Below are 22,885 nucleotides of genomic sequence, written 5' to 3'. Positions count from 1 at the left end.
ATCCTGATGCTGCCAATTGATCCAGTGGTGAGAATCTTCAAGAGTAGGAACAGAGTTTCTTTTATATCTAAGTTTTTATAAAAAGATAATATACTTGATGCATAATCAATTACTAGAAAAAGTTTGATGAGTGAAGAGTTAGAATCAGCTCAATGACAAATAACAAAAATAAAAGTTTTAAATTAATTTTTTCTTATAACCAAAAAAGAAAATAACTGAGTAATCTATAGTCTATTTTTGTGGTTTAGTTCACACGATGAACATCAAAATAGTCATAGAATTTGTCACATAAGATCACCTCTTCACCTGTGGCATTATTTATATTGTGTGGGTGTATTTCCTTCCAGAGATTTTCTTAGGCATAGCTTTTATTGAAGCTAAAGTTTTGTTACTCCATTCCCTTTCCTGTTTGGCTTCCCCTTTTTCCTGCCTTTGCATCTCTCCCTAGGAAGAAAAACCAATCCAAATAAATAAACCTCCACAGAGGTATGCCCTAGTAGTAAAGTGTTGTGTTGTTACCAACTAGAAGGCATGTGGATCCCACCAGCTGTTCTATGGGAGAAGGAAGAGCAATCTTCTCCTGTGCAATTTACAGCTTCTGAAAACCTGCCAGAGGGTCAGCTATGAGTTGGTTCCAGTTCGACAGCACTTAACAATAATGATTAGACATCTTATGAAGCTATTTAGAGTATCATCATAGGCTAGTTGGAGGAGAGGAAGTCAAACATCTAGAAACCTGTCCCTTATCAGTGAAATCCTTTGGTACTAAATAGAGAGAATTAATCAAAGCATAGCCTTCACATGCCACCAATCACAAATTAGCCTGAATACATGAGCTCTACATGTGTTCATCTTATATCCTTCATTTATTGATGAGAATCATATTATGTTTCTCCATTATATCACTATTGCAATGGAGGTGGTTCAGATACCTCGCATATAAGGGAGGTCTTAGTGAATACTGGCACTTGGTATTGTTGCCACTCTCTCTCATATTATGCATGAAGTGACTGAGACTCCAAGTAGTTAAATAGCATGCCTAATTCATGTTATTTAACACAGGGAGCTCGGGTGGCTTAGTGTACGAAGTTGCAATGTCAACTCAAATGCTCATGGTTTGATTTTACCAGCTGTTTCACAGGAGAGAGATGGGCAAATCTCCACACATGTCTCTGAAAACCTATTAGAGGGTCAGTGATGAGTTGGTTCTAACTCAAAAGTCCATAGCAACAACAACAATTCTTGAAGTTAACAAGTGACTAAGTGGAAAGTGAACCTCAGTCTACAGCCACTACTTTTACATTATAACTCCCCGAACACCCTAAGCTCCCAAATGACCACTCAACTATTCAAGTCCCTTCTATTTTATTTCTGTTATAGGAGGAAACAAGGTGTGGTTTTGGGTATGGATGCAGCTTCAATATTCAGCTTCTGTAATAGAGAGAGTATGATACAAGTCCCTGCCAAAAGAACAGATAGATATTGGAAAAAGTACAGCCAGAGTGCTCCCTGGAAGCAAAAATGACAAAGCTTCATCTCACATACTTTAGGAATGTTGCTAAAAGAGGCTTTTCTTTGGAGAAGGACATCATGCTTGGAAAGGTAGAGGGTCAGTAAAAGAAAGGAAGATGTTCAACCAGATGGATTGATATAGTGACTACAGCAATCAGCTCAAGTATGTCAGAGATGATGAGGATGGCACAGGCCAAAATAGGGCTCAGATTTGTTATTTATAGGGTCAATATGAGTCATACTTAACTTGTGAACACCTAAAAAACACACACAAACACAAAAAAAAGCACCAAAAAACCCACCCCAGAATCTTGTACAGAGGCATGATTTATTATTTGAGGCAAAAAAGGTAGCATGAGCTTGAATTCTGGAGCAATGTATCCTCAGTAGGGCTTCTGTTCTAACTACTTACTACGTAGAATTCTACAATTTGCTTAGCCTCTCTGTGCCTCAGTTTCCTTAGTATTGTAAGGACAAATGAATTAGCATGTTTAATAAAGAGTACTTCTTATTCACACATATTAGACTTTCTATAAACACTATAATAATTATTAATGCTGACTACTTCATGCTCTTCATTGCATTTATAAGAATACTTAGAAAGTAAAATTATGAACTTCTGAATCCTGACAGTATTGTCACTTGGCAGGTAAGTAACCAACATTATGAAACATAATAAAGACCATCAAAATATTTCTACACAGAGACAAAATCTAATAAATCTCTTGTAAATGAAAAAAAACTCAGCACTGGATAACTGTTGAGACAAAATGTGGATAATATGAAAATATGAACTATATAAGATTGTTGTTGTGTACTGTTGAGTCAGAACTGATTTATAGCTGACCCTCCAGTAGGTTTTCAAAGATAGTGTACTGAATGGGAGAAGTTTGTCCATCTTTCTCTCGCAGAGCAGCTGGTAGATTCGAACTTTTTGCTTTCAGGATTGCAGCACAGCTTCTTACCACTAAGCATAAATATTAAAACACACTAACAGCAAAATATTAATTAATATCTTACACAGTCTCAAAAGTGAACGTAGAGAAAAGAAATATAAGATTCAAGATTATAAATCAAAGTGATGTTCAATAAGCAGACTTTATAAACATAAAATTTAAAGCTTTGGTGGTCTAGTATTAAGAAACTACACTGCAATCCCACACTTCAAATCCACCAGCTGCTGCACAGGAGAAAGATGGGCAATTGCCTCCTATGTGATTTACTGCCTCTGAAAACCCACTAGAGGATCAGCTATTTCATCTCAATGGCACAAAACAAGAAAAACAACAATAGGAGATTCTGGTGCCCTAGACTACGGAGTTAATGATGCTAACCCACATGTTTCACACCTCCAGTGTTTTAAATCCAATGGCCAACTCCCTGCAAGAAAAAAGGGCAATCTCCTCTTGGTAAGATTTGCAGCTGATGGAGGGTTGCTATGAGTCATAACCGACTCAGTGGCTGTGCGTCTAAGTTATAGCAGTGGTTCAAAACTTGGCTGCTACACCAAAAATGGTGTGGCTTCCCTCTTTACCCTGTTGGAGAAGTTTTTGGATGTGCATAGGGATCTTCTTCTTAGAAGGTTCCCTTTATCTATGTTATCCTCTCCTGCTTAGAGATTTTTCAGGATGCTCAGAAGACTTTATGTTGTGGATTAGGGCTTCTAGAGTTCTTCCAAGCTTTTCTCTAATGAAGTTTATAGTCCTATGTCTGTGATCCACTTTGTTTTTTGTGTATGGAGTGAGGTGTGGATCTTGCTTGAGTTTTCCACACTTATTTTTCCCATTTTGACAACAGACTGGGGAAAAAATATTTGGTAATGACATGTCTGATAATGACTTCTATCTAAGACATATAAACTATTTGAGCACCACAACAAGATAAAGGTAAACACCACAACTGAAAAATGAGCACAGAATATAGACAATCCACAAAAGAAGGCATTCAGACGGTGAACAAACACATAAAGAAATGTTCAAAATCCTTAGCTCTAAGAGAGATGTAAATCAAAACAACTATGAGATATCATCTCACCCCAATAACAATAGCAAAATTTAACAGAACAGCAAGCAGCAAATGTTGGTGAGGTTGTGGAGAAACTGGAACCCTTATTCATTGTTGGTGGGAGTGTAAAATGGTGCAACCATTATGGAAGGCAGTATGGCGCTTTCTCAAAAAGTTGGAAATAGAAATACCATTTGACCCAGAAATTCCACTACTGAGAATATACCCTAATGAAACCAGAACTGTAACCAAAGCAGATATATGCTCACCCATGTTTATTGCAGCTTTATTCACAATAGCAAAGAGTTGGAAACAAGTGCCCATCAGCCAATGAATGGATAGAGCAGCTTTGGTTTATTAATACAATAGAATACTATGCTGCATTGAAAAACAAGGAACTCATGAAATATTATACAAAATGGGTGACCCTGGAGGACATTATGCTGAGTGGAATATCTCAGTCACAAAAGGACAAATACGGCATAGTGCCACTGTTGTAAAGAGAGACTGACATCAGAGTTGGGGGAAAACTAAATAATGTTTGCTTCATTGAAACAGATGAGGGAGAGAACTGTTTAGGAGGAATATATGATTAGGTATTATTGTCATGACAAGAGTCCAGATGAAAGCTTCATAGTGGAGTGGACTTGAAGCGGATGAGAGGTAGTGTTCTATAACAATGAAAGAATTTTTTTTTTTACTTCTCAAAGAGAAAAGTGAACTGGGAGAAGGGATGGACAGGGAGGAAAGTGAGCAACAATAAATGATGGAAATCCAAAGTCTCTGTAAACTTTCATTAAAATAATAATAAAAAAATGCTGTGATTCAAACCCCTGGCTTCTCTGAGACAGAAAAATGTGGAAGTCTGCTTCCTTATAGGTTTAACCTTAGAAACTCAATGAAGTATTTATTCTGTCCTATATGGTGGCTGTAAGTCAGAATTACAGTGGCAATGAATTTGCTTGGTTTTTGAGTAGGTCTTTGAATAAAACCGTATTTGTGAGGTAAACATTCTAGGCTTACTTTACTTAAGAAGTGATTGAATGACTTCTTCTAGCAAATTTCTATCTTGTGATGTGTTTGTAGCTTTTAGTTCTCCTTTAAATGGCTGAATTTTAAAGAGTCAAATGGTCTCTGCATCCCAAATGTATCCTTATATCAGTAAATAGAAAAAGAGCAGCTTTGAAGATAAAATTTCTGTGATGAGAACTGCTACTCATCAAAACGCCATTTTTTTTCTGAAGGACCTTTTTGATAAGACTAAATTGAAATGGTTTAAATACTCATTATAACTTTACTTGACTCTTGATTCCTTCAAGCTGCATTTAGTGCATGTTTGGATAGCATCAAAACCAGTAGCTGAAAAGTAGTGAAAAACTTTCAAAACATTCCCTGTGGGCTTCATGCGACTCTTTTCAGAACAATAGTATTTTACCTCTTCTAAGTTAAGCTACTACCATAGTTTACTAACAATTTTCATTATCTTATTCTCCTCTTCATTTCTACAATCAATTTTCAAATATTTTTGTGGTGCCAATTTTAAATACATTTTTATTTGAAAAATTGCATTTTTCAGTTACAACACAATGATAATCAAGTACAACCTTATTTCCTCTCCCTTTGCACATTCCATGTTCAAATATTGAGAATGCCCAGAATCTAATCTAGCATTTAATTTCCAAATATTTTTGACAATATTTTTGCCAAGTTGTCAAACTAATGTCTGTCACTCTAATTGCAAAAAGATATAAACACTGCAAAAAAAACCTCAAATGATGGTCATTTATTAAAAAAGTATTTTTTTAAAAAACTTGCCAATTTGCTAGCTACTTTCATAGACATAACCAATAGAAACAACTTGGAGACAAATTCACTGACCACACAGGTTTACTCACAGGGTAGGAAAGAAGAAATTAATTACAATAATGCATTATATAGTATATGAAGTAAAAGAAAAATAAAACAGAGAGAAAAATACAAAGTTTAGTTGGCAAAAAGAGAGTAACTGAGATAGAACTGCTTGAGGTAAGACCTAATGAGGTAAGGAAAAGACATGTGGTGTTTGAGGAACAGGCATTTCATGGCAAGGAAGCAACCAGGGCAAAAGTTCTGAAGTAGAAATCTGTATTCTATGTGAGAAATGGCAAACAAAAGGAACAAAAGCAGAATGGCTGGTGATAAGGGTGGAGGCAGGGCAGGTGGAGAACAAAGTCAGGAGAACTGAAGTCTTGGATGTTCTTTCCAATACCATGTTTTCTGCCTATATTTTCCAAGATTCATTGATCCCAAGAAGTTAACTTACACTTCATTTTTAAGCTTTGCTCCTAGACATCTCTGTGATCTCTAAACATCTCTCTCCCATGATGGATCTTTTCTGGTCAGCAGGCTGGATAAAAAGACCGAGACTTGTGAATTGTGAAAATGTTTAGGAGGAAGGAACCCAGGGCATGTGAGCACACACTTGGAGCAGACCCTTCATTCTCTATCTTTTTCTATCTACAACCCAGCTCTGGATTGTGGAATGTGAGAAAAACAAATCTCCTTGTATAAATTCATTAAGACTTGTTACAACAGTTAGCATAAGCTGATTATTATAAGGAATTTACCTTCTAGTGTTAAAACAATACATTTACAATACGTGTGTTATGATAGTTGCACTTGCAATGCCATGATAAGTGATCTATGGAAACCTTGAGCTCTACAGGCTTAATGGTAATGAGTTGGACTGACAACCAAGTGCAGGTGGGTAGAATCCACCAGCTGGTCCATGGGAAGAAGATGAGAATCTTCCATGAGACTTACTCCTCCTGGAAACCCACTGGAGGGTCAGCTATGAGTTGGTTCAACTCAATGGTATATAAAACAGCAAAAAATGAGATTGAGGGTGAAAGAATGTCTCTCTCATCTACATGTTGGAAGATTTCAAAAGACATCAAAAAAGATATAAAACTTGAAAAAAGGGTAGGCATTGAACTGTCAGGCAAAATGAGAAAAAGATATGAAGGATCTTTGAATGGAATGGTACACACGAAAACAAGGTCTGTTACACTCATTGTCATTGCTAGACAACCTCTTACGTGCCCTTCTATTTGGTTTCTAAAACTAAATTCATTAAGGGTAACTATCTTTTTCCCACGGAGCCAATGGATTCCAGCTGTCAGAGAGGTGAGGCCAGTGGGTTAGCAGCACAACTCCCTTCAGACTAGGCCACCAGAGATTCCTATTCCTATTATAGGCATGATCAATAGTTCTTTGTTCTGAATATTATAATACGTGGAGGTGACGTCAGGATATATAGACAAAGTAAAGATCTTGGAAACCAAAGGAGTTAGGGCTGAATGAGGTGGAAAGAAATATAATTTGGCCAAGCTCTATCCCAACATTTCCCGTTGACATTTTATATTGGTCTTAGCCTTCCTTGTTGTTTTTTATTTTCATTACTGTATTCATTTCATATTGTATTTGTTTTTCAGAAGATAGTTATATCATCACTGAAGTTGATGAATTTGAGGGGGTAGGTCCTCTCTCTCATGATCTAATTTCTAGAAATGAAATAGAATCTAAAGTATTTGAGATATTTAAGGTAAGAAATGCTAAAATGCTTCATTTTGATCCATCAGGAGAAATGTTGACCTCTCTAGGATATCGAATGTCACCTCTGGTAAAGCTAGGGAAGATCAATGAATAGTGTCCTTATTGTGAGAGTCTAGTGCTTCCACCAGATGCTACAGAACAAACTGGTACTGATTTTACAAGTTGACTCAAAATGTCCAATTATACTTTTATTGATGCAAACAACAAATGATAGAACATCTTCTGTGTTATTTACATGTATTATTACTACTAATCACACCAATTGCAAGGACAACACAATCTTCATATTAAAGATCAGGAAATAGTTTTTTTGAAAAACAAAATAACTCTAAGTCACATGACTTCTGAGTGAGCATGACCAGGATTTGAACACAAACCTTCTTGATTTAAAGGCTTGGCTCTTTCTATTACCTGTTCCCCAGCCTAAACAGTTTGATCAGTATGCTTCTGGAAAGTCTGGGGCTCGTCATTCAAACCACTGTTGTTTTCAAAACTTGTGTTTTCTCTTAAAAGTGCTTATGAGCTTATCAATTTCTTAATGACAGAGGTCATTAAAAATATTACATTCTTGTCTGGAATAAACTACTGTAAAAAAAGACAATTACAAATTTTCAATTTCCTCCTGTGAAGTCTTTAACAAAGGTTTCTTGTCGCCATTATCCTGAGCTAGAAGCTCCTGGCATGTAGCCTCACATTTCTGCAGTGCCTGACCCCGTAGGTTAAAAAGCCAAGCGCTCTATCAGGTGGCCCTATTATCCTCACTTCAGGGATGTACCTGAGACAAAGCTCTTCTTCACCCTGGAACCACAGGGTCTCTGAAGGCTTTTCAATTCTATAAACACCCTACAGCTGGAGGAGCAGGATGACAGGACTGAGAGATTAGCTGCACAGCCTCCTGCTCTGGGGACCTGTTGTCATATAACCACTGCTAAAAATTCCTATCTCTGTCAAACACAATGATTTTTGTCTTGGCCATGGCCCTCATGCATGAATTCTCATGAGAAGAGAAGGGGGAAAACGGCTTGTACAGAAAATTCTGGAATAATCAGAGTCTTTTTTTTTTGTAGGGAATATTTGGCAAGTTTTTATCAATTTTTACAACTTACAGGAACTTCTCCATGAGTTGAGGGGTTGGAAGATATTTGATGGCAGCAAGTGGGCTACTCCTCTTGGTTTGCTCTTCAGCCTAACTCATTAAGTTGAAACTGACTCATAGCTGAACCTCCATTGGGTTTCTGAGACTAAATCACATGAGAGGAGGTTGTGGATCTTTCTCCCTCGGAGTGTCTGGTGGATTCAAACAGCCAGAGATGTGTCACCTTTGACTTGACAGCATGGCTCCCTACAAACTAACCACACCATTATAACCCCACTTTTTAAACTAAACTTTTCAAAACTCAGTCAGTGACTACTCAGAGAACAAGCTTGAATGTGATTATAAGAAATAGGCACAGAAAAGACAGTTGGCACCAAGCATATTTGTTAATTTTTTTGAGGGAGAGAAGAGTTTTCTTGTTTTAGCAATTTTGTCCTCCCTTGATAGAAATTATGATTCAAAGGCAGCTATATCTAATTCTGTGACCTTGGACAACTCTGTTAATGACCTAGAAGCTCATTTGAACATCTGCCTTTATTTCTGCAAATATCCATTGTGTGCCAATTATATTCTAAATGTGATTCTAAGTGTCAATAATAAAATGGTGAACAAACAAATTCCTTACTTTTTAGCAGCTTGTGGTAAACATGACAGGAGCTGCAAAAGGACATTCTTAGAGGTTAATAGAGGATGCCGTGTTATAACAAGTGAGGTACCTGATCTCATTCTACCATCTAGAAGTGTAGACAAGGTTTCTCAGAGACTGGACTGACTCAGCCAAAGCCTAACTGATGACCTGGAATGAGTAAGATTATTGAATGTGCTGGGAGGGGAGGTAGGAGTAAATTCCAGGTAGAGGGCAAGGCTAGAGGCAAGATGAAGAAAGAGACATACCTGTTAGAAAAGAAATACATGAAAAGTCAATAATCATGATATCTTTTCAATAGAGACACAGTCTGATTGACACAAACGTAAGATTCATACTCATTCATTTCCATCCATTTTTTAATTTATTAAATATCTTTACATTTCAGGAATAATTTTAGGTTTTCCAGTTAGAAATACGGATGACACATATGGAAATGGAAAATGATGATTAGAACATCCAGAAAATCTCTCAGCAAGGAAGACAGACACCTGAGTCCCCTCTGCTGCCTTCCCTTCTAATTGTCACATACTTTCTGTAACACAGATCTTGGAGCTGAGGTTTCAGGAGTCACTTAGAGCAGGGACATGACCATAGAGACTGAAACCACAAGCTCAGCTAGTGGAGTTGAGAGAAGGGTAAGAGGAAGAAGAGCCTGGAAATCAAGAAGCTGTCTCCCTCTAAACACTTTTATGGGGGGGGGGAAGCTGCCTTTATTTTTATATTATAAGCAGCTGAATGTACTCACCATTATCACCTCAATTCAGCAACTCTCTAGGTCAGTAGAACTGTCCCTTCCTCAAGGTTTTCCAAGCTATAATCTTTATAGACTACCTCAACTTTCTCCTCCAGAACAGCAGATGAGTTTGAAATCCTAACCTTGTTTGAACAACTAACCTGATTAGTTGGTTAAAGCCTTGACCAAAACAGTTCCAGGGTCATTTTGGATAAATTAAGAAAGGGTTACTTTTCCACAATTTTTGACTCATGTACTTATAACTTGTTAGTTAAATTTGTGTCTTCTAGGTTGCAACACCCCCATGATACATCTTCAAGGATATGAACATGTACGGCTAAGCACAATTAATAACAGTGCATCTAAATTCCAAAATCAATCTCCATAATAGTCTATATGTTTCCTACTGCCAAAGGGGCCCTTTAGTGTAGTGAGAGAAGATCTTCACCCTGAAACCCACAGCATCCCTTTTCAGCAGGAAGTAGCTAAGAGAATACGCCATCCCCTTTTCCTTATGAATCAGGGTGAAGTCTCTCTCAGGGAGGAGTGATAGGGAATGGCAAGGGACACACTGACAAAGGAGATTAATCAGAACTGGCTTTGACAAACACTGTGGCAATTGGACAATTAAAACAGACATTCGGAGGGCAGGGGAAGAAGAACAAACTGGGGAGGAGGGTGGAGAGAATGGTGCGGCAATGAAGGAATGAAAACCCCAAATCCCTGTAAATGTTTATTAAAACTAATAAAATTTAATAATAATAATAAAAAAATAAAAAAAGAAAGGGTATGAGGTGGATTGATTCCATGACTAGGATAATCGGGATGAGTGTATTGGAGACAGAGTGATTGGCACAGGACAGAGCAGAGTTTAGGGCTGTTGTACATAGGGTCACTATGAGTTGCAAGCAACTCGATGGCACATAACAACAACAACAACATAGATTTTGAAGCCAGATCTGAATTTAAATCTTGACTCTCAAATACAAGCTTTTTCCTCACCACTAAAACTCGGTGTTTATTGCAGAAGTGCAGGGATGGGGTAAAAAGATAACCTACTCAAACCAAGACAAACCTACAGTCATGGAGTCAGGTTTCACATGTAGAAATCCTCTGTGTGGCTTCTGAGGCTTTAAGTCTTTTTGGGAGGACTGTCAATATTGATTCCAAAGTAATAGGTAGTAGATTTGAACTGCTGAACTTTCAGTTTGTAGTTCACTACATTATGCCACCAGAGCTCTTTGAAAGGATTATTCTTTGCTGTAGAGTACCATAAAGTAGGAACCAACCCAGAGCTGGCCCTCTAGCGGGTTTTCAGAAGAAGTAAATCACAAGTAAAGGGATTGTCCATCTTTTTTTTTTGGGCGGGGGGGGATTGTCCATCTTATTTAAATAGGAACTTATTAAATGATAGATGCTAAATAAACTGAAACACTTTCTTTTTTTGCTGAATGGAAACAAATTCTACAATGAGAAAATATTAAAGTACATAAATTTCTTAGTTTTAACTAATAAAAATAATCCCACTAAAGAATTAAAGTTAGAATTCATGCAACAGTTACAAAGAATTAGAATTGGGGAAGAGACAGAATCTCAATGGAGATTACAAAAAATACTGACTAAAATAGGTTGCACATTTAGTAAAATATATATGTGTGAAAGATATTAGAGCTTTGTGGAGATTTCCTTATCCATTATTCTACCCTCGTCAATCACCAAATATCAGGATCCTGCAATGTATTTTCTGAAACTAGGGCTCTGGAGCTTCAGGACATAATACACAAATGTTGGTTTGTTCTGTTCTGAGGAACTCAGGTAACAGCTTTCATTTATTTACTCTTAGAGTTAATTAACTTTGGCCCTAGGCCCAGACCCTGAATCTTCAGTTCTATTCCACAGTTTTTCTTGCCAATGGGGCAGTAGAAGTCAACAAGGGTCCAGGAGAGGGGCTTTACTGCACACATGCTCTGGGGTAACTCTTGAGCAAACTTTGCTAGAGTGAAAGTAAAAACATCTCTCTGAATTACTTTTCATAAAAATTGGATTATTTGTTTATGATGTACAATATCCAAACTCAAACTCTACTGGGAAAACATGTGACTTCAGGCAACTTTGTGATTGATAATAATTCTTTATAGAGCTCACTCGATTTAAAAGTTTAATTTAAATGAATCATCGTGAGAAGGCATTTTGCCTTTGGGACTACTTATCATGAATGTGATCTTACACAGATAGTAGATTATAATAAATTCAGCAAATATGATTCTAACAAAATAACTGTCACTAAAGTAGTTTAGTGGATGAGTTTCACTGCCAATTCAGAGGCAAGCTGTTTGATTCCACAGCTGCTCAATGCGAGAAAGATGGGCCATCTCCTCCCATGAGATTTTCAGCCTCCGAAATTTCATTTAAATGTCAACTGTGATTTGATTTTGCCTCAACAACACATAACAGGAAATTGTAACTTAACCTGCCCTCTTAAATGTTGAAATGTTAATTCTATATCTTATTAACTGCCATCCCACACATTTCTTCAACTTCTAGTCAAATTTAATTTTCCAGTCAGATTTTAAGTCTAGATATCCCTTAATAATATTTTTACATAAAATGCAAGCGAGTTTTTATCATAATGTTAACCACTGTGACTTACTATATCACCTTAAGTAGACTGGAGGGAGATCATCAAGAGCAAAATTCACTTGCATATAATCTTACTGATGCTCTTTTAGCCCTTGATTACTAGGAGAAAAATCACCTATGGTTAAGTCACATGGCTATGACATATGATTGCAACCTATAACTATACTTCACACATGTGCATGCATTACATGTATATGTTTGCCTCCATCTTTCTTTCCTGGACTCATTTGTAATCTCAAATTTGTGACTTTATACTTCACTTCACTTAGCTCTTGAGCTTGTCCATACACTAATGGCCTTATTCTTATCAGCTAATAGAAATTAGCTGTGTTGTTACATACTTTGTATTCCTAAAAAAAAAAATAAACAAACAAACCCAGAAAAAAGAAAACAAAACAAATACTCAACTAATAAAACCAAAATCAATCCAATTTGCATTGATAATTATTTCCCAAATGGAAAGCTTGCTGCTTTCCTTTCTACGTGCACAAAATTTGGACTCAAGACCTGAAACATGCGAACTACTATGTTAGAAGTCTGAAAGCCAGTCTAACCTTACAGCCCCTCTAGCCCAGGCTCTTGATTCTATTGTCTAGATTTTTAATATCTGCCTGCATGAGTATTTACTCAATAAAATAATTATCTTAATTTCAGTATTAGCATCACTTGGAATCCTTGGCTAAGCACTTTCTCCTAGATTATACCTGTCATTAGATTGTTGATCTCCATCCTTAGGGATCAGACCGATAACATGATTAATCTCCCTTACTATGACTTCCTTTTCTCTGCTAGTCATGAGGTTAAAGTTGTAGAATTCTCTATCTCTTTCTGTTTATATATATATAGTTATACATAACTATAATACAATATATAATTGTTATATATTTGTTATATCTTTTACAATATAAGAGTATGTATATCACAATATGAAAGAGTTATATAATCATGTACATATAAAAATTATGTTACTATTGTAATATATAGGAATATATTTGACTATCTATAAATACTCATATATGTATATGAAAAGACACATCAGTATGTACACACAGACTCTCAGAAGACTTTCAGTTTTATGGCAACTGCCTCAGAAACACCACCTGAATTCCACTGCCTTAGTGAAACTAGTCATTAAAATAAGCCTCTTGGTACAAAATCTACATTAAATTAGGGAAGAAAATATATAAATACAACAGAGACTCTAAGAAGCAAGGTTTATCTCTTATAGAGGTACCATTATCCTTAGGGAATAATGTAAAAATCTCTGGAAAGGTTCTTCATGCCAATTACTTTTCCTGGAGTTTCTAGATCTCTTAGAATAAAACAAATTTTCATTGTCAAGTGTAATTTAAGTTCAAAACATAAACGCTCCAGGAAAGCCTACAATTCTTGCTAGATTTCATAAACTCTGGTGGCTTCTTGGTTTTATTTCCTGTAGTTTAAAAAAGAAACAAACAAACAAAAAATCCTCATCTGAACGCATTTCTGGTTTCCATGGAACCAACTGAGCAGGACCACACAATTTCACTTCTAGAATCTGGCCAATCTCTGGTTTCAATTTACAGTATGTATTGATGATTTTGAGCTTTGGTGTTGGAGAAGAGTGCTGAGGGCACCATGGACTGCTAAGAAAACAAACAGATTCATCCTGTTGTTGTTATGTGCCGTCAAGTCGTTTGCGACTCAAAGCGACCCGATGTACAACAGCCCTAAACCCTGCTCAATCCTGTGCCAATCACACTGTCTCTGACACACCCGTCCCGATTACCCCAGTAACTGAATCAATCCATCTCATAGAGGGTCTTCCCCTCTTGCGCTGTCCCTCCACCCTCCCAAGCATGATGTCCCTCTCCAAGAGAGGGCTCCTTGGAGACAAGGATTCTGAGACTTCGTCTGACATACTTTGGTCATGTTGTAAGGAGGTACTGGTCCTTGGAGAAAGACATCATGCTTGGAAGGGTGGAGAGCAGGCACAGGAAGGAAAGGTCCTCTGGGAGGTGGATTGATTCTGTGACTGGGGCAATTGGGATGAGTGTGTCGGAGATAATGAGATTGGCACAGGATAGAGCAGAGTTTAGAGTTGTTGTACAAAGGGTCGCTATCAGTTGCAAGCGACTCCATGGCACAAAACAACAATAACATGTGTCTATGTTATATATATATATTGACATTAAAAGAGACAATATTATTTTCTTCCACCTTTATTTTACAATCCGGGTTCATTGTCCTGCTGTTCTACTTCTTATTTCTCTCCGTGGAGATACAATGATTGATTGAGTTCTGGACAATGGTTATTGGTTCATATTAACTATATGATGGTCAGTCCTTTCATTTTCCTTTTCACTCTTTGGGTATCTATATTTCCAGGGATTTTATAAATAAAATTTCTTAATAGATACCTGTAAGGTAGTAAAATTGGAAGTCAGAAAGATGGGATGACTTGTCCAGGATAATATAACACAGCTATGCCTGTGAAGCCCTGCATCATATCCAGTCATGTTTTATCAACATCTAAAAGTAAATACAATACCAATGACAATTAAAATAGTTTCCATATACATTTAGTCTCTGCCAAATATCCTTCCTAATGCTTTGTTACGTGTGCTAGTTATCTAGGCTAGCTATAATAGAAATACTACAAGTGGGTGGGTTTAACAAATAGAACTTTATTTCTCTCACAGAATTTGGCTAGAAGTCAAAATTCAAAGTTCTAGCTGGAGAGAAAAGTATCTCCCTCTCCCCATTAACTCTGGAGGAAAGTCTTGGTCTACTTTCAACATCTGCGTTCTTGTGATTGTTCATAGATCCCCATGTGTCTTGTGGCATCAATCCTTGTCTTGGTCTCAGAGATTCACAGAGTAGAAACACTAGGACAAAAGGATATGCTCTGTTCTGGATCCGTCTTTCTTGCTGATTGTACATTCTACTCTCTGTCCTCATTTTTCTTTCCTAAGTTGTTTGCACAGGATGACAAAGTAAAATATTACAATTAAATGTGCAAGGAGTTGTAGTCAGAAAATCAAAAGGGCTGAACTCACTCAGCATTTCTTAAGCTCAAAAAAACTGAAGAACAAATTCAAACCTCGAGTTGCTATAATCAAAGGATACTTTAGGAAGAGTATTAAATGATCCAGGAAGTAACAAAAGAAGATGGAAAGAATATACTGAGTCACTGTATTGAAAGGAATTGGCAGACACAGAAGAATTTAATTAAATAACATATAAGCAAGAGCCTAAGGTGATGAAGGAAGAAGTTCAGGCTGCTTTGAAGGAAACAGAAAAAAAAAAAATAAGGCCCCAGGAGTAGATAGTATACCAGTTGACATATTTCAGCTAACAGGTGCTGCCCTGCATGTGCTCACAAAGTTGTGCCAAGAAATCTGGAGAACAACCACCTGGCCAACTGACTGGAAGAAATCTATATTTGTTCCCATTCCAAAGAAGGGTGACACAACAGAGTGTGGAAACTATAGAACAATTTCATTGATTTCACATGCAAACAAGATTCTACTGAAATTATCCAGAAATGACTGGAATAGCACATTAGCAGAGAACTGCCAGAAGTACAGGTTGACTTTAGAAGGGGTCGTGGTACTAGGGATATTATAGCTAATGTTAGATGATGGATCTTAGCTGAAAGCAGGGAATACCAGAGGAATGTATGTCTGTGTTTCATTTACTATGCACAGGTGTTTGACTGTGTAGATCATAGCAAACTGTGGCCGACTCTGAGAAGAATGGGAATCCCAGAACACTTGATCATGCTAATGCAAAACCTATACTTGGACCAAGAGGCTGTCATCAGAACAGAGCAAGGAAACACTACATGGTTCAAAATTGGGAAGGGCGTATGCCAGGGATGTGTCCTGTCTCCACACTTTTTCAACCTGTATGCAGAACAAATTATCTGGGAGGTGGGGCTCTATGAGGGGAAATGTGGGGTCAAGATTGGTGGAAGATCTATCAACAATCTACATTATGCAGGTGACACAACCCTGCTTGCTGAAACTGAGGAGGGCCTGAAGCGTTTGCTGCAGAGGGTCAAGGACTGCAGCCTACAATACGGATTGAGGCTCAATGTCAAGAAGACAAAGATTCTCACCACTGGAACGGTGGGCAGCATCAGGATGGATGGTGAAGAGATTGAGATTGTTCACACCGTTATTTTGCTTGTCTCCACAGTCAACATTCTTGGTACCAGTAACCACCTTTCCAAGAATTGAGGAGCAATGGTGTCTCGTTGGTCTTTGCTATCACCTAGTATGCATCAGAGAGGTAGACTAAGGAGGATAGAAGGAGAATTGATGCCTTTGAGCTGTGGTGCTGGAGAAGAGTGTCGAGGGTACCATGGACTGATAGGAAAACAAGCAGATTCATCCTGGACAGGGTTAAACTAGGTGGCTCCTTGGAGGCAAGGATTCTGAGGATTCATCTAATATACTTTGGACGTGTTGTAAGGAGGGACTGGTCCTTGGAGAGGGACATCATGCTTGGTAGGGTGGATGGACAAACAGTGCAGGAGGGGAAGGCCCTCTATGAGGTGGTGGATTGATTCAGTGACTGGGGTAATTGGGATGGGTGTGTCAAAGACAGTGCAACTGGCACAGGACAGAGCAGTGTTTAGGGCTGTTGGACATAGGGTCTTTATGAGTTGCAAGTGACTTGACGGCACATAACAACAACAAGCAAAGTTGGGTGTTTTTTCTCCAGGAGACAGAAATCCTAAAGATTTGATTCAGTTACTCATTAAAAAGGCTCTATAAATATTAGAAAATTAGGCTTCTGTAACTTCTTGAATTATATTAAATCAGTTGGATGTCTTGAATATGATTCTATTTCATAACATTCCATTAATCTCACACACATATTTTAATGAGAGAAGTTCAAAATGTCACAGTATTGGACTTCTCTTGCAGATTAACATTGACTTGAGTAGTTATTAGCTAAACAAGTGGTCTCTCCTCTTAAGCCAGTTAGAGCATTATAATAAGAAAAAAAGATAAAGAAATCTTAATTCTTTAATGATCTGAATGGTGCAAAAATCTCTTAGCATATAGAAATCAGAACTGTCTACAAATCAATCCCTCATCTTGAATAGAATCTTTCATGGTCTCATTTATAATGTGATATTCCCTTAAAAATATTCATTGTTCAATTCCAACTCTCAGAGACGCTACAAAGCACAACAGGACTTCTAACTTGGCTGCAAAAACTGCAAATATTTTGGAAGCAACCTGCCACATGTTTTCCCTATGGAGTGGTGGTTCTTTTTCCTATGGAATGGTAGTGGTCATTGTTGACTTTCACAGGGTTGGAACCAACTAATAGCTGACTCTCCAAAGGGTTTTCAGAAGCAGCAAATTGCATGGGAGGAAAATGCACATATTTCTTCCATAGAGCAGATGGTGGATTTGAACTGCATGCATTGGGATTGGCAATGCGATTCTTTACCACTAAGCCACTCAAGCTCTCAGTTCACAGCTAAGTGCTGGGACACTGTACCACCAGGTTAAAATGACACACAAGACAAAAGAAAACCAAATCCATGGCTGTCAAGTTGATTTTGATTCCAGAAAGCCCTCCATCCTATATCCAAAAGGTATAAATATTAATGGGAGCAAACTGCCTCATCCGTCTCATATGAAGTGACTGGTAGATTCAAATTATGACCTTCTGGGTAGCAGTCCAGCATGTAACACACTACTCCACCAGGATTCCTGATAAAATGTGGCACAGTGCTTACAAATTCTACAAAACATTATTTCAGTCCAGGCATTTAAAGTCTATTTAATTGTAGTCTGGGATAATTGGGATGGGAGTGTCAGAGACAGTGCGATTGGCACAGGACAGAGCGGAGTTTAGGGCTGTTGTACATAGGGTAGCTATGAGTCACAGGCGACTCGACGGCACATAACAACAACAACAAATTGTAGTATCTAGACAAACTACTTAAAGAACAATATTAACTTGGTATTCAAACAAAGCAAAATTCTTCATAGATTTAGAGGGAGTTTTGATTCTGCAGAATATCAGTAAGATTCAGGGAAATTAATTAGTTGTAAAAGCTGCCTTGTAGTGAATTTTCTCCCTGTGGATTCATTAAAGGAACCCCTAGAAAAGCAGGCTCGTATCCAATCACTTTTTCCATCTACAACCAGATGGTGAGAGTGACCCCAAGCCTTCACCACCATTTTTATGTTCCTTTCTCTGAGACTCCAGACAACGTTATCTGTCCCCAAGGTTTTGGACACCATATGCAAAGTAATGGCATAGATACTTATGTTTAACTCTGATTTTTTTTTCTTCAGGTCTTGTCTTTCTCACTACTGAGGAAAACAACAGCAGTTTCTTTTGAAAATTTAATTCTAAAACATGTTATTACTTATTGTGGAATGCTAGGGAAGAGAATCACTGAAATCAACTAGTCATTAAAGCAGTATGTATAGGTGGAGAGTCATGGGTGATGGTTTATTAGAGAGAGATTAATCCTCCCAAGCAAGACACTCAAGGCTTCATTCTAGACTAAAGTACCACATGGAAAGCTACGACGTGTCTGTTAGTGGAGGATTGAGTGCTATATGCTGAACAGGTTTTAGTGAAGCTTCCAGGCTAAAACATACTAGGAAAACAAGATCTGATGATCTACTCACAAAAAATTAGGCAACAGTAACCTTCTGAGCCACAACAGTCCAAATTCCAGCCAATCATGGAGATGATTCAAGTTGGGCAGTAGAATTTCTCACACTATGTCTCTCAATCACTCTTCAAGCCTATGACTTATTTCAATCACTCAAAGGCTCAACATTCAACCATGTTGTGGTGTGCTGTTAAGTTGGAACCAATCCATAGTTGATCTTCCAGCAGATTTTCAGAGACGTTTAATCACACAGGAGGAGATCACCCATCCTTCTTCCATGGAACAGCAGGTGGATTTGAACAATGTGTCTTTGGAATTGCAGAGTAGCTTCTCATCACTAGGCTACCAGAGCTTTTAAACAATAGGCCTATAAGTTTCACAATAGCACTAAGATTGTTCCTTCTTGTTGTTCTCATTGTTGTTATGTGCCATCAAGTTGCCTGTGACTAATAGCCACGCTGTATGTACATTACCTCTGAACATGGCTCTATCCTGAGCCAATCTCATAGTCTCTGACAGACCAAATCCCATTTCTCCAGTCACTCAGTCAATGCTTCTCATCCTGGGTCTACCTCTCCCGTGCTATTCCTCCACCCTTTCAAGTATGATGTCCTTCTCTAAGGACTAGTCCTTCCTGGTCATGTGCCTAATGTATATGAGACAGAGCTTCAAAATCCTTGCCTTCAGGAATCAGCTTGATTCCACCCTCTCCAGGACACTCCTGTCTGTGCTCCTTGAAGTCCAGGGTATGTTCAACACTCTTCTCCAGGACCACGATTCAAAGGCATTGATTCTTCTTCTAGCATTCTTAGTTATTTTTCAGCTCTCTGAAGCATAATAAACATATGATTATTCCTTACAACCATATGAGTGTTCCTTATGACTATATCAGATTGAAAGGATATCAGTTCCCAGGAATGAAACTCAGAAGTCAGGAAAGGATAATAAATAAAGATGAATGCAAATAGAACACAGGGAGGAATTGGAAAAGTGTTATTATATTGTGAGTACTGCATACAAACAAGCTTATGAAACAAAAATATTTGAGCTGTTGAATGGGAAATCAAATTACTTTCTGCATTTTCTGTAGTAACAATAACAAGATTTTAAAAATTGTAAATATATACCTAAGTATTTCTTGAGAATGTATTTCTATCTTGACATAAGATATTATATGAAGGATGGGTGTACGATTGCCAGGAGTGTGGCTTGTGGGGAAATGAAGTAATCTAGTGAAAAGGTTTTTGGACTAGAACAGAAATAAGCTCTAGTCCCTTCCCTGACCTACTATCCAGGTGGCTTAGGTTGTTGTTATGAGGTGCCGTGGAGTCAGCATGACTCATAGTGACCCTATGAATAAAAGATCTGAATCCTGTTCTATCATGCCCCATCCTCACACTTCCTGACACACAAGAGCCATTGCAGCAGTCATCATATCAATCCACCTGGTTGAAGGTCTTCCTCTCCTTCACCAACCCTTCACCCTTCCAAACATCATGTCCTTCTCCAAGGAATAGCACCTCCTAGCAACATACCAAAAGCATGTGAGGTGAAATCTCATCATTCCTGCCTATAAAGAGCACTACCACTGCACCCTGTCCAAGACCTATCTATTCATTCAGTTGGCTATCCATGGGATGTTCAGTGCTCTTCTCCACCCCCACAGCTCAAAGGCATCAATTCTTTTTCTGTCATTTTTATTGATTGTCCAGCTCTCGGATACGTAGTAATTAGACTATGGCCTGAATCAGACTCACTTTAGTCCTCAAACTGATATCCCTACTCATCACTAATTCAGAAAGATCCCTAACTACAGATTTTCCCAAGTGCAGTGCATCTCCTTATTTCCTGACTGTCTATACCAAAGGTGTTAATTGTGGATCCAATCAAGATGAAGCTGGTGATAGTCTCGATCTCCTCTCCATCAAAACGCTGCCTATCAGTTAAGTGGTAAGGAATTTTTGTTTTTCTGACATTGAGATGTAATCCATACCAAAGGCTGCAGTCCTTCATCTTCTGCAATGAGTGCTTCAAGTTCTCCCCACTTTCAGCAGGCAAGGTTGTGTTATCTGCATAATGCAGGTTACTGATGAGTCTCACTCCAATTCTGATGTCATAGTCCTCCTCATAAAGTGCAGCTTCTCAGATAGTTTGCTCAACATACAGTTAAATTTTGAACCTCATCATTTAATCTGTAATATAAAAATCACAGTACTTATTGCATAAGAATATTTGATTGCCAATCAAGATAATTAACTCTGTAAAGTTGGCATCTATATGTGGTAAATTATTGTACATATGCATATTATACAGAGTTTTATAAAAGCTCCTTGTTCTCAAATATGCTATGATATAAAATGCCATATTGTATTTAGTTGTCTACAATGAACAGCATTTATTTTCATACAAATGTCACAAAGGCACAGGCTAGTCCACAGCTATATATTCAACTCAAGTGCAGTATAAAAAAAACATGTCTTTTCAATGGACACATATTGTATTGATTCTAATAACAGTTATGAAATAAAAGTAAACAGTCCAGATGAATACACAAAGTTTTGTCTCAAGTTCTAATGTTGAAGTAAATAAAATGTTATATAAGATATCCATAGAGGCCTACAGAGATGTAGAAGTTCTATGTCAAAATTCAGGAAATTTCAAGGATTGAGGAGGTTGATAACTGATTCCAATTATTTCTATATTTTTTTCTGAAAGATGCTTTGATAGTCTTTCTCAATCTTTACAATTCCAAAATGGAACAGGAGATAGATAGGCAGACAGACAGGTTTGTGGTTTGTTTGTTTTTTTTTTTTTCTAGAGTAAATGACAAGAATAAAAATAAACCAAGAAAGAAATAAAAGGTCAAAATGGACAGTGCTCACATGTAAGTTATTTCAATAAATACCTTCAAAGTTTTGATTAGAGCTAGGTAATGTTAGAGTAAAGAAAGAAAAAGTGTGTGTGTATAAATAACATATGATTTATATAACATAATGTATATTTAACAAGTATATACATATTATACTATGTTGCTTGTTATTATTGAGTTCTGTCAGGTCAGACATGATTCATAGTGACCCTATGAACAAAATACCTGAACCTTGCTCTATAATTATCGTCGTTTCTCTCAGTTCATAGAGTTTCCAGAGGTATGTTGTTTAGGAAGTGGATGCCACTCCTGCTTCCAAACCCATCTTAATCTGGGAGCTCCACCAAACACTGTCCACCATGGGTAACCATTATGGAATTTGACACACCAGTGGCACAGGGTTTAGTATTATAGCAACCTCAAGTTACCTCAGTACAGCAAATTGACTGACCAGTGCTATACTTAGAAGAATGTTCATCCAAATTACAATAACACTATGGCCCTTGGGCCCAACTGACTTTTAAATACAAAGTTCTTCTATCAGGTCCTATTGACTTTAAACAAGAGGTTTACCCATCAACAAATGGATAGAGAAGCTGTGACATATTCACACAATGGAATACTATGCTGCATTGCAAAACAAAGAACTCATGCAATATTTTTCAAAATGGGAGACCCTGGAGGACATTATGCTGAGTGAAGTATCTCAGTCACAAAGGGACGAATACTGCATAATACCACTGTTGTTAAAGAGGACTGACCTCAGGGTTGGGGGGAGACTGAGAAAGATGGGATAAATAATGTATACTGTATTGAAACAGATGAGGGAGAAAACTGTTTAAAAGGGATATGTGATTAGGTATTATTGTCATGACAGGAGTACAGAATGAAGGCTGCATGGTGGAGTGGACTTGGGAGGAGGGGTTGTATAACAATGAAAGAATTTTCCTTTTACTTTTCAAAGAGAAGATCAAAATGAGGGTAGGAAGGGCTGGGCAGGGAAAAAAGTATAACAATGAATGAATGAAAATCCTCAGTGTCCGTAAACTTTCATTAAAATCAATAATAATGAAAAAAATTTAAAAAAAATTAAGAGGTTTAAATAAAAAAAAATTTAAAAAAACAACCAAAAAAATCCCACCACAACCAAA

General features: G+C 37.5%; 1 protein-coding gene across 3 annotated transcripts in view; it reads right to left on the bottom strand.

Annotated features, from left to right (window-relative positions):
* DLG2 (discs, large homolog 2 (Drosophila)) overlaps positions 1 to 22,885 on the bottom strand; it is a 1,891,340-nt gene that overhangs the window by 1,558,045 nt on the left and 310,410 nt on the right. The window lies entirely within an intron of this gene.

Source organism: Elephantulus edwardii, unplaced genomic scaffold, assembly GCF_000299155.1.
Source record: "Elephantulus edwardii isolate Elephantulus edwardi_28Jun2011 unplaced genomic scaffold, EleEdw1.0 scaffold00163, whole genome shotgun sequence".
Lineage (NCBI taxonomy): Eukaryota > Metazoa > Chordata > Mammalia > Macroscelidea > Macroscelididae > Elephantulus > Elephantulus edwardii.
Note: the sequence above shows the minus strand (reverse complement) of the source record. Positions and strands in the feature narration are given on the sequence as shown.